At 43.6% G+C, this 11,838-nt stretch overlaps 1 protein-coding gene across 1 annotated transcript in view; it reads left to right on the top strand.

Annotated features, from left to right (window-relative positions):
* The window catches only part of RABGEF1 (RAB guanine nucleotide exchange factor 1), a 59,114-nt gene continuing 47,276 nt past the window's right edge, over positions 1-11,838 (top strand). Inside the window, exon 1 of the mRNA XM_056137616.1 lies at positions 1-104. The gene's annotated coding sequence lies outside the window, so the exon portion shown is untranslated. The remainder of the gene's footprint in view (positions 105-11,838) is intronic.

The raw sequence follows: 11,838 nt of genomic DNA, 5'->3' as shown, positions 1-11,838 counted from the left end.
GGAGAGGCGGGCCGACGTGAGGGCGGGGGGCGGACTGGCGGAACCCGACCTGCGCGGTGACTCTGGAGAGCGGCGGTCCGGACGCCGGTGGAGCCGCGGACGAGGTAGGGGCCGGCGGGGCCGCCGTGGCGAGCGGCGGGGGTGGCGGCGGCGCGGGCGGGCGGGCGCTGCTCGGGGTCGCGCCGCGTCGCTCGGCTGCCTCCGACTCGCCCTCGCCCCCGAGCCCGCCGGGCTGCCTCAGCCTCCCGGCGCCTGTCACCGAGTTCTCCCGGGCCCGGCCCGGCCCGGCCCGGCTCCGAGCGGCGGGCGCCGGGCAGTTCCTGGGGGCCGCCGGTTCGTGCTCGCTCCCGGCCGCGGAGAGCCCGGGGGACGCCGGGGGACACTTGTGGTGGCGGCCGGCGGGCCAGAGCGCGCCCGGGGACCCCCGGGGACCGCGCCGTCCCCTCCGACCCAGTTGGACCCAGATGGCCCGGGGAGGGCGCCGGGCCGCGGGGACCTGGGGACGGGCCCCGACGAGAACTTTCGTCCCGCGGGCGAGCACGGCGGAGGGAGGACAGTGACCCCGCGGGGACTCGGCGCGGGGTTGTCGGGGAGTGTGTGGGAAGTTTGCCTGTCAAGTTTACTGCATCTTCAGGGGAGCAGTTCTCTGGTTGTTGTTTTGTTTTTTTTTTTAAGTTCTTTTGGGTCACACCCGGCGATGCACAGAGGGTACTCTTGGCTCTGCACTCAGGAATTACTCCTGGGGGTGCTCCGGGGACCCTATGGGATGCCGAGGATCGAACCCGGGTCGGCCGTGTGCAAGGCTAACGCCCAGCCCTTCTGCACTATTGCTCCGGCCCCCAGGAGGGAGCAGTTCTTTGGACCGAAAGATATATATATATATATATATATATATATATATGTATATATATATGTGTGTGTGTATATGTATATGCTTTTTTTAGGTTAAGATTCGTGTCGTCGACCGTGCCCTCCTGCCCCTCCCCCCCCGCCCCCGTTGTGGATTTAGCTGCTGCTTATTTTTAAAAGTCTTCTATTTAAATAGTCCTACCTAGGAGGCTTGCTGGAGAGGTGCAAGATTTCATGCACAGATCATGCTAACTTGTTTGAAGAGTCTCTGGATTTGTGTTGATTTTGGCTTGCGGCGGGGGAGGGGGGGTGACGCTCCAGTGTTGTGTTGCTCCCAGCTGGGTGCTCAGAGACCATTCACGGAAGGGACATGTCCCAGGACTGTGTCCGGATGAAACTGGGGGCATGCACGTCCTCCCCCTCCCTCCACACCTTCCCCCCACCCTGGAGCCAGCTGCCCGGTTTCTGCTCCTTCTATGGAAGGTTAAGAAGTCTTAAGGATTTCAATTTTTACAGACCTGGCAGTGGATCGCGTTTTTGCTCTCTAGAAGTTTGCCAGTACTGGAGAGAGGGACAGTCACAGTACCAGCTGTTGTGGGCGCCAAGGAGGGCCGTGCTGGGAGGGACACTCAGTCAGGCCAGCCTGGAGGGTCAGGAGGGTGGAAGAGGTATTTAGGCAATCTTTTGTAGAAGCATTGCAAATTGAATAACTCCAGGACTAGATGGGAATAGGGAAGGTGGTGCCAAAAGAAGAACCAGTAACTCCCAGGAGGTGGGTATTGAAACACAGAAAAGTACAGGGCATGTGATGGCAGATAAGGCACAGATGCAGTTGCCTGAGCTTTATCTGATGGCAGAACCAGGGACAAATTTTAAACAGGGTCATTTGTAGTTGAAAAAAAATTATTTTTTATAAATGGAGATCTTACCTCTCCATTGCTCCGTGGCTATCAAGCGCAGGGCCCAATAATTATGATTATATACTATTTTGTATTATTAAGATTCTTTTCTGCTCATTTAATGGTTTACTCATCTCCGAATTGCTTCTTTGTGAGCTCTATAGGACTACTGTAAGGAGAAATTTGATCTGAAAATATAGCATACAAGGAAATTTTTTTTGCTTTTTGGGTCACACTTGGCAATGCACAGGGGTTACTCCTGGCTCTGCACTCAGGAATTACTCCTGGCGGCACTCAGGGGACCATATGGGATGCTGGGAATAGAACTCAGGTCGGCTGTGTGCAAGGGAAACGCCCTACCCGCTGTGTTATTGCTCCAGCCCCAGCATACAAGGAATTTTAAAGAAAGTGACCACATTGTCATAGCCTGGGTCACAATATAATTGTTTTATTTCATTACTGGTTATTTTTCTTATTTTGGGTGGGGGTGGTCACACCTAGTGGTACTCAGAGTATCATGTGCATTACCAGATATTTGAACAAGGGTCAGTGTGGTATGCAAGGTGTTTGATTTAACACCTGTACTTTTTCTCTGGCCCAATTGTTGTCAGTCTCTTACTGAATCTTGTTCGTACATTCATAACTATCATAGGTATATATGTGTAGGAAAAGCATAGTATAGATAGGATTTCGTACTATGTGTGGGTTTGTTTCGAATAAGAGGGGATTAATTTATTGAAGAGGTAAATTCTGCTTTAGTTACTTGCCTCAGTTTTTGGCTAGAGACATAGAATTTCAGTTTGACAGAGGGAGTTTAATTTTTAGTGTATGTGTTTTTTATTGGTTACATTGCTGGAGCGATAGCACAGCGGGTAGGGCGTTTACCTTGCACGCGGCAAACTGTACCGACCCAAGTTCGATTCCTTTGCCCCTCTCGGAGAGCCCGGCAAGCTACCGAGAGTATCTCGCCCGCACAACAAAGCCTGGCAAGCTACCAGTGATGTATTAGATATGCCAAACACAGTAACAAGTCTCACATTGTTACTGGGCCCGCTTGAGCAAATCGATGAACAACGGGAGGACAGTGACATTGTAAGTATCTTTATCAGAGATTAAACTGTCATTAAATTGTCAAGAGATAACTGTGTAACATAGCACCTGTTTTGTCACTCAGAAATCTTAGCCCATCAATAAAGTTATCACATTAAAACCATAGTTTTGTTGCCAGAGAGATAGTGCAGTGGGTAGGACCTTGCACTCTGCTCACCTAGGTTAGATTCCTGGCATCCCAGAAATGGTCTCCTAAGCTCCATCAGGAGTAATGCCTGAACCCAGAGTTAGTAGTAGGTTCTGAGCATCGCCAGGTGTTGCTCTAAACAAGAAAGAAAAACAAATAAACAAAACACAGTTTTAGAGGGCTGGAGCCTTGCATCTGGCTGATTTGGTTTTGATCCTTGGTGTCCCGTATTTTCTCCTGAACTTTACGAGGAGTGATTCCCAAGTGCAGAACCAGGACTAAGCCCTGAGCACCATTGGTTATGGCCCCCAAACCAAAATAAAATAAAATAGAAACCACAGTTTTAGAGTAGAAGTCTTATTTTGAAAGCCTTGTTAAATACTTATTTCTATCATATAGAACTATAGAAATAACATGATGTTTCATATAGTTGAAGTTATTCACATATTGATGAATAACTAATATAGACATGCTAAATAGGAGGAAAAAGTTGACCTTATCCTGCTTATATAACTCACTTTTTTTTTTATGTTTGGATAAAACTCCTGAAATGCTTTTAGAAAGGGAAGTACTTTTATGCTGCTATTTTCAAGTTCCTGAGAGAGTCCAAGTCCAGTCGTGATTTTGATGACGCCTGTGGGATAGGAGGTGTCATTTTTATTGTGTAGTGAAACATTTGTTCATGTTTATCATAGTATAGCTCACTTGTTCAGAGTCATGTAAAGGGTGAAGAATTATAATTAAAATCAGTTAGATAAATATGTAATTAAATCCAGAAGTTATGATTAGAATAATAAGTATGGCAAGTTTTAGTACTCTGATGACAGCAAGATTTCTGAAATCGCTGAATCAAATGTAGCAAGAACCTTTGCATCTCCAAATTTTGTGCTGTTTCACCTTAGTAGTTTCCTCTGGGGAAATTACTTAGGACAACTAACTCAGAAAGGGTTGTACAAAAAAATGTAACAAATCAGGTTGGAAAGGACTGGGAGAGACCTCAGCCACAGTGTCCCAAGGCCAACTGAGTCTGAGGTATGGTCCATGTGGCCCCCAAACATCTCACTGTGTGGGCTGAGCATTTCCTGGACTCTCCTGTTATCTCTCATTCACCCCCAGCATCACTGGGTGCGGCCCCTGTATTAAAAAGCTTCATTTCTGAAGCTAATTTGAGTTTTTACTTGGAATAAATAAGTCAGTTTCAGTTATAGTGATTTGTTGTTATTTTGTTTCTAGAGTACAGGAGGGATTTTCAGGGGCTACTCCTGTCCTGGTGCTTGGTGGAATAGAGTCACTCTTCCCTGCTCAGAGACAATAATGTATTGCCGGCAATTAAACCTGGGCCTCCTGCATGGAAAGGATGTTTATTTCTCATTCTGGTCTACTTTTTATTTATTTATTTATTTGTTTGTTTTTTGGGTCACACCTGGCGATGCACAGGGGTTACTCCTGGCTCATGCATTCAGGAATTATCCCTGGCGGTGCTCAGGGGACCATATGGGATGCTGGGAATCGAACCTTGGTCGGCTGTGTGCAAGGCAAACACCCTACCTGCTGTGCTATTCCTCCAGCCCCATCTGGTCTACATTTTGAAAACAAAATTGACCTTGGTTTTTGTTTTTTTTTACATAGGGACTTATTTACAATTTTTCTGTGTTCTCCCTGAAAATTCCATGTTTTATTTTTGTAGCTCTCTGTTAGAGTTTCCTAATTTTAGATATATTTGCAAAAGCACTTCTTTCCCCCTTAAAGCACATAAAAGACACTACCTTTTTAAGTTAAACTCATGAAATGTTTATAAATGGAAGAAAATGTCTTACTATGTTACATAATTTTTAAGAAGAACATATCACATCTTGTTTACTTAGATCACATCTTGTTTTAGAAAAGATTCCTAAAGATTACCTACACTATTCTAGTGGTAGTATACAGAATTTGGGAGTGATGTATTAGGAGTATGAGAGGAAATTTAAAATGGAAACAGGAATGAGATATGAGCACAAAATATGAGCACTTAGACCAAAGTTGTGGGTATTTGTTAGAGGACAAAAATTTGTGACCTCTCTTCTTGCACAGGGAACGCTATACTTTTCTTGGGGTTGAACTGGTGGTGTCTGCATGCAGAGGATGTGCTTCAGCCCTTGGAGCCCTCTCCCGATCTCCTGATTATGTGTTTTAGTAGCTCATCAGAGAGGAATATAATCAGTTACATGGTCCAGTGACCGTAAGTTAAAGACCAGTTTCTCCTTTGGCTTTCCAAAAACTGCATTTCAGAGATTTGTGTTGTGTTGTGTTTTGGTTTTTGGTATAAATTCTTACTGCCTCATGTAGGTTGATCAACATGTAATTCAGTAAAAGTGGGTTTGGTGCCAGCAAAATGTGATCTAACTACTTAGAGCTCTAGACTGATTTAATTTAAGGATCTATTTTAGATTATCTACATAAGAAGATGTGTTGCACATTCTGCAGGTTACCTTCCGTAAATATTTTCTCAGTGGAACTTGAGTTCCATTGTGGTTTGAATTTGTGCTGGTAGGTTTCTACAGTAAATCTATGTTATTTTTGGTTAATAGCAGTGCCGTTGCGTTTTAGTAGGCATGCTCTGTCTGGGGGTGGAGATTGTTTCAAGAAGTTAGGGATGTTCCACCACGGAGAATGCTGACCTTGAAAACTCAGGCATATAATTTACTTTTTTCTTTTGTTTTTATTCCTTCCTTGCCCCCCTCACCTTCCGTGTTGTTAATGATGGTGTTGTGATGACTGGGAAATTATGCACATGCCTGACTCTGTTCACATTTTCAGCTGTGGTGCTCATTGGGGGTTAGCATAGAGTTGCACACTTAGACATAGTGCTCATCAAGGTTTGCATTCCTTCCACTGGGATGCTTGCATGCGTACCTGCTCAGTGTTGCATTCTTAGTTGAGGCATTCCAGTTATGGTTATGTTGTTTACTTGGGGTTGCTGTGATGCTTATGATTGCCAAAGATTGAACTTCCTGGGGCTGGAACAATAGCACAGTGGGTATGGCATTTGCCTTGCATGCAGCCTACCTGGGTTAGATTCCCACATCCCATATGGTCCCTTGAACTACTGCCAGGAGTAATTCCTGAGTGCGTGAACCAGGAGTACCCCTGTGCATCGCCAGTGTGACACCCCCCCCACCAAAAAAAAAAAAAAGATTGCACTTCCTGGCTGTACCAATTTCACATCATTTAATGGCTCTGCTCACTGGGAGTTGCACCCTTTTCTGTGATGTTTACACTCGTTTAGTCAGAAATTGGTTATGGTACTGGAGATTGCAGACAGCAGAGCTGCCAGGCTCAAACAGGAGAGCTGCCAGATTTGAGCTTGGTACATGTGGGACACCAGGGATTTGAACTTTAGGATAGGCACCCCGTGTCACTGCACTGTGCCTCCAGTCCCATGTAATGTATTTTTAAGAAGGGAACAGAGCCGCTCATTTTAAGTGAAATGTTAGGTAAGTTAGTAGAATCTGTATTTTAAGCTGAAGATTATTGCACTTTTCTTAAGTTAAAGCACAATAGTTTTTTTTTTCCATTTTTTTTATTAGTGAAACACCATGAGGTACAGTTGTAGATTTACAATTTTTGTGCTTGGGTTTCGATTATACAATGATCAGATACCCATCCCTCCACCAGTGCCCATTTTCCACCACCATGGATAATATCACCCCCACCCCCACCCCCCCATCCCCTCTGCCTCTGTGGCAGGGCAATCCCCTGTGTTCTCTCTCTCCTTTTGGGTGTTGTGGTCTGCAAAAGAGGCATTGAGTGGCAAACATGTTCAGTCCATAGTCTACTTTCGACATGCATCTCCCCTCCTGGGAGGATCCTCCAAACACCCTTTATTTGGTGCTCCCTTCTCTGTCTGAGCTGCCCTTTCCTCTAGAATGCCCGGCTGGCCACTAAGCTATGGAGTAATCCTCCTGGAAAGCACAATAGTTTTTAAAGCTAATTAATTAATTTGGGGTTTGGGGGCCCCTGCAGTGTTCAGGGGATACTCCTGTATCTGTTTCAGGAGGCTCTCCTGGTGGTGCTTGGGGGACCATATGTAGTACTGGGAAATCAAACTGGGGTTGGTTCCGTGCAAGGCAAGCACCTTAATCCCTGTGCTATCTCTCCAGCACTTTAATTTTATTATTTAAAATATTTATTTATTTATTTATTTGGGCACACCTGGTAGTGCTTAGGAGAACATGCTGTACCAAGGATCGAACCAGGGCAGCCTCCTACATGCAAAGCTTGCACTCTGGGTCTTTGAGTTATTTCTCAAGCTCTAGAGTGAAACTTTAGCTAGTGATCTCACTGCTGAATATAGTTTATATTTTCATAATGACATTGCTTGGTGTATAGGTTATTAAACTCTATTTCCTGGGTTTTTTCATGATACTGTTCAAGGTAATTCTAGATCATTTTATTTTTGGAATATTACAGTATACCTCCATTATGTTATAAATCATGACCTAACCTATGAAACCAGAGAATAGAGAACGTCCTATTCATCCTTAATCGGTAAACAATGGGTGGAACTGTTCCTGCCTAATTGCATTTCCACAGACGTTTTGGCTTTGTTTTTTAAAACAAATTTCTAAGTTGGGCCAGTGACCAATAGGATGTTACAAGGATATTACAAGAAGAGATCCTTAAAATAATAGGATCACTGTCTGTCTGTCCCCCCGTTGTTCATCGATTTGCTTGAGCGGGCACCACTAATGTCTCACAACAAATTGTGAGACTTGTTGCTACTGTTTTTGGCATATAAATACATCACGGGTAGCTTGCCAGGCTTCACCGTGTGGGTGAGGAACTCTCCTTAGCTTGCCGGGCTCTCCAAGAGAGGCAGAGGAATTGAACTGGGTTGGCTGCGTCCAAGGCAGACACCCTACCTGCTGTGCTATCGCTCCAACAAACAAAAATATGAAAACAATTATAAGTTGAGATTCGTTTGATGTTTAAAGTTCTTAGATTTTGACAGAAAAATGATTAGGACACTGGATTTTAGGCCCAACCAATCCAGCCTAAGCACAAATTAATGGTAATCATGTCAAGTCTGCCATTTGGGTAAATGTAATACAGATTTCAGTTTTATTCTAAAGAGCATGCTTCAGCTGTAATTGAAATATATGAGTACTAGCAAATACTTTAAGAAAAAAGATTTGGGGGGACTGGAGTGATAGTACAGCGGGAGGACATTTGTCTTGCAAACAGTCTATGGCTTTGATCCTGGCCTTCCCACATGGTCCCCCAAGCACTACCAGTAGTAATTCCTGAGTGCAGAGCCAAGAGTAACCCCTGAATAAAGCTGGCTGTGGCCCCAAAGCAAACAAAAAAGAAAGACAAAAAAAAGAGAAAATAAAATAAAAAGATTTCCGTTTCCACCATCACCCTCGGGGTTGGTTATTTTGACACATTGTTACGATGCTAAAACTTTTGTTTATTTTTTGATTTGGGCACTGCAGGGATGGTGCTCAGGGTGGAACTCTGGGATGCTGTTAACTGAATATGCAGTTTTGGGGATTGAATCCAGGTCATCTGCATTCAATGCACATTTTTTGCTGTATAATATGATCTACCTTTTAATTTTGTTTTTGTATTTTTAATTATTTTATATAAACATTTCAGAACTGACCATAAGGCCGATATTTATGCTCAAAGAAGTCCAGTATTTATGTGCTGTGTGTGTATGCTTTGTTTTATAGTGTTCCACCCATCTTTGAGGGGCCATAGGTCTCTTAGGTTGTTATTACAGTTTTGGCAGTGCCAGGGTGTATGGCAGGGTGTATGGCATTACTACTGAGCCACCACCCTGGCTCTTACCAGAAATCTTTGGAAAGAATTAGTATTTTGCAGTGACCTTCAAAACCATTGGTAATAATACTCTCCTTAGCTACCACTGATGGCTGATTTCTAATCAGTTGGCTCCCACTAGAATCTTTTAAAAATGTATTTAATAGCTACTACTCTTGATCTAAGCAGTGTTTTTGCCTTCAAGTCTCCTTTGTATGTATCAGTTGTCTTTTTGCTGGTTTTCTTTTGGTAATTTTGCATGCTTTATCTCTTCCATTCCTGATACTCTCAGGCTTTTTTGCCCTGTTTTTTAAAAATTGAATCGCAGTGAGATACATAGTTGCAAAGTTCATGATTGGATCCTCCTCCTCCCCCTCCTCCCCCTCCTCCCCTCCCCCTCCCCCTCCTCCCCCACCCCCCTCCCCTTCTCCTCCCTTTCTCTCCCCCTCTCTCCCCTTCTGTTCAGGGATCACTCCTGGTGGTACTCAGGGAACCATATGGGGTGTCAGGGATCAAATCCATGTCTATCACTTGCCTGCTGTTCTCTGACCCCAATTTTGTCTTTATTTCTAAAAGAAATAGTAACGGAGCACTGCATTCTAGGTGGGCATTTATTTACTTTTTTAATATTTTCAAGATGGTGTTTCATTGCCTTCTGACTTTCTGTTACTGTTTCTTTCTTTGGAAGTAGGGCTGCGTTGTTCAGTCTTACTTCTGGCCCTGTGCTCAGTGACCACTCCTGATGGGGTACCATATGGAATGCAGGGGATCCAACCTAGGGCAGCCACTTGCAGAGGCCCAACCTATTTCACTATTGATCTGGCCCATTTTGCTACTATTTCTATAAACATTTAACTTCTTGTTATTGTTGTGTTTAAAAATTCGTGTGCTTTTTTTCTGTGGCTACTTTGCAGCAGGCTGGATTGATAGTGCAGCAGGTGTGGTCCTTGCCTTGCTTGCATGCTGCCCAACCAGATTTGACTCCTGGCGCCCCAAATGGTCCCCTGAACCTGGCCAGAAGCAGTTCCTCAGTACAGAATTTGGAGTAATCTCTGAGCATAGCCAGTATTTCCCAAAAACAAAAACAACAAAACCACTTTCAGAGTTTCTCTCTCTTTTTTTAACAGCTTAATTTTGCTTTATCTTTTTTTTTTCTGAATGGGATTCATATAATTTCTTTAACTTGTGAGTTATTTATTCAAGAATTTCATTCTTAATATTGCTGCTGCCATATTCATTCTCTTCTCTTTTGGAATTCTAGGTACACTCTGATAGACTTTTCAGAGTGCCTGTCATTCTCTTGACATTTCTCCCTGTATTTCTATTAGTTTTTCTCCTACAGTTTGGGTACATTTCACTGACTTGGGTTTCAATTGCTAACTCTTTTTTTCTGCTCTGGTTTGACTGCTTTAAATCTGCCCTTTGAATTATTAATTTTGGTTATATTTTTTAGAGCTAGAAGTTCAGGTTACTTTGGTTTTAGGGCCACACTCAGCAGTGGTCAGGACTTTCTAGGGATCATTAGGTGCTTAGGGGACCATATGGATGCTGGGGATCAAACCTGGGTTGGCTGTGTTTGCACAAATACCCTACTTACTGCATTGTTGCTCTTGCCTTAAGTTTTTATACACACCCTAGCCCCCACCCCACCCCTTTATGTGTTGAAAACCAGTGAGTTCAGCATCTGGATCATCTCAGAATCTCTTTCTAAGATTTTTCTTTTCTTATAGTTTTCAGTTATGTGAATGCTGGATTACATGAAAACAGGCCAGGAGAACTGGTCAGTGGTTGGTCAATGGTGTGGGAAATGGAGGGTAGTTAAGATAGAGGAGGGCCCATTATGAAAATACTAGTTGGAAATGATCACTTTGAACAAGAACTGAGTGTTGAAAGCGGGTAAGGGGATATACATAATAGCCTTTCGGCATCTGTATTGCAAACCATAATGCCTAAAGTGAGAGAGAAAGAGAGAGAGAAGAGAGATGCCTGCCCTGGAGAGAGGCTGGGGTGGGAGTTGGCTTGAACGGTGGGAGGAGAAACTGGGGACATTGGTGCTAGGAAATTACACTGATGGAGGAATTGGTGTTGCAACAGTGTATGACTGAAACACAATCATAAACAATTTTGTTGCAATCATAAACAATTTTGTAATGCTCTGTCTCATGGTGATTCCATTTAAAAAAAAAATATCCACAGATAATGCTTCTCCTTTTCAGACATCTCCCTTTTGGTTGCCAGGTTTATCCCTTGTTGTCATTAGAACTAAGTTGATGACTGATTGTAGGTTTTGTAAGACTGTTTCCTTCAGTTGTTTTCTTTGGTACTTGCAACTAGTTGTTAAGGGCTCCAACTGATCCCCAAGTGAATTTAGAAGGAGGAATCCTTTTGAATTGACTTCTGTATTATCATCTTTGTTTTTTGAGAAGCGTGAGATTACTGAAAAGTCCATTCTTGATTTTCAGACTTTCCGTTTTGTTTTTGAAGCCCTCCTTATGCAGCTTCAGAATTTGGTAAATTTCTTCAGGGGAAAACCAGCCACTGATAAGGCCCATTTTTTTTAACTGTTTTATAGGCTATTGGCACCTTCAGTTTTGCTCTCCACCTCTTTCGAAGATTTTCATTGCTCTGCCTACAGAAAGTCTGCATTCTGAATCTTTTTTTCCAGATCAGCAAATGTACGCTGAAAAGGTGACTGCATAAATGCCATCTTTCTCTGCAGTTCCTCTTTCTCCAGAATCTAGACCCTTCCAGTCTTGGCAATTTGAACTGCATTCTGATGTGTTTTAATATTGATTTTTAAATGCATCAAGCTCTCCTAGTTATTAGTGGGAGTTTCAGTCAGCTACAAATTGCTTCATATCTAGAAATACCTTGAGGATTAAAGTCATGAGAAGAAATCTGTTATAATGTGACTTTCTTTTATAGTGTTGGTTCCCAAAGACTAGAACAACTGGGAACTTGTTAGAAATCCATATTTTTTTTTTGGCGGGGGCAGGAGGCGTCCATACCCAGCGATGCTCAGGGGTTACTCCAGAGTCTGCACTCAGG

Source organism: Sorex fumeus, unplaced genomic scaffold (genome assembly GCF_029834395.1).
Source record: "Sorex fumeus unplaced genomic scaffold, SorFum_2.1 ptg000126l, whole genome shotgun sequence".
Taxonomy (NCBI): domain Eukaryota; kingdom Metazoa; phylum Chordata; class Mammalia; order Eulipotyphla; family Soricidae; genus Sorex; species Sorex fumeus.
Note: the sequence above shows the minus strand (reverse complement) of the source record. Positions and strands in the feature narration are given on the sequence as shown.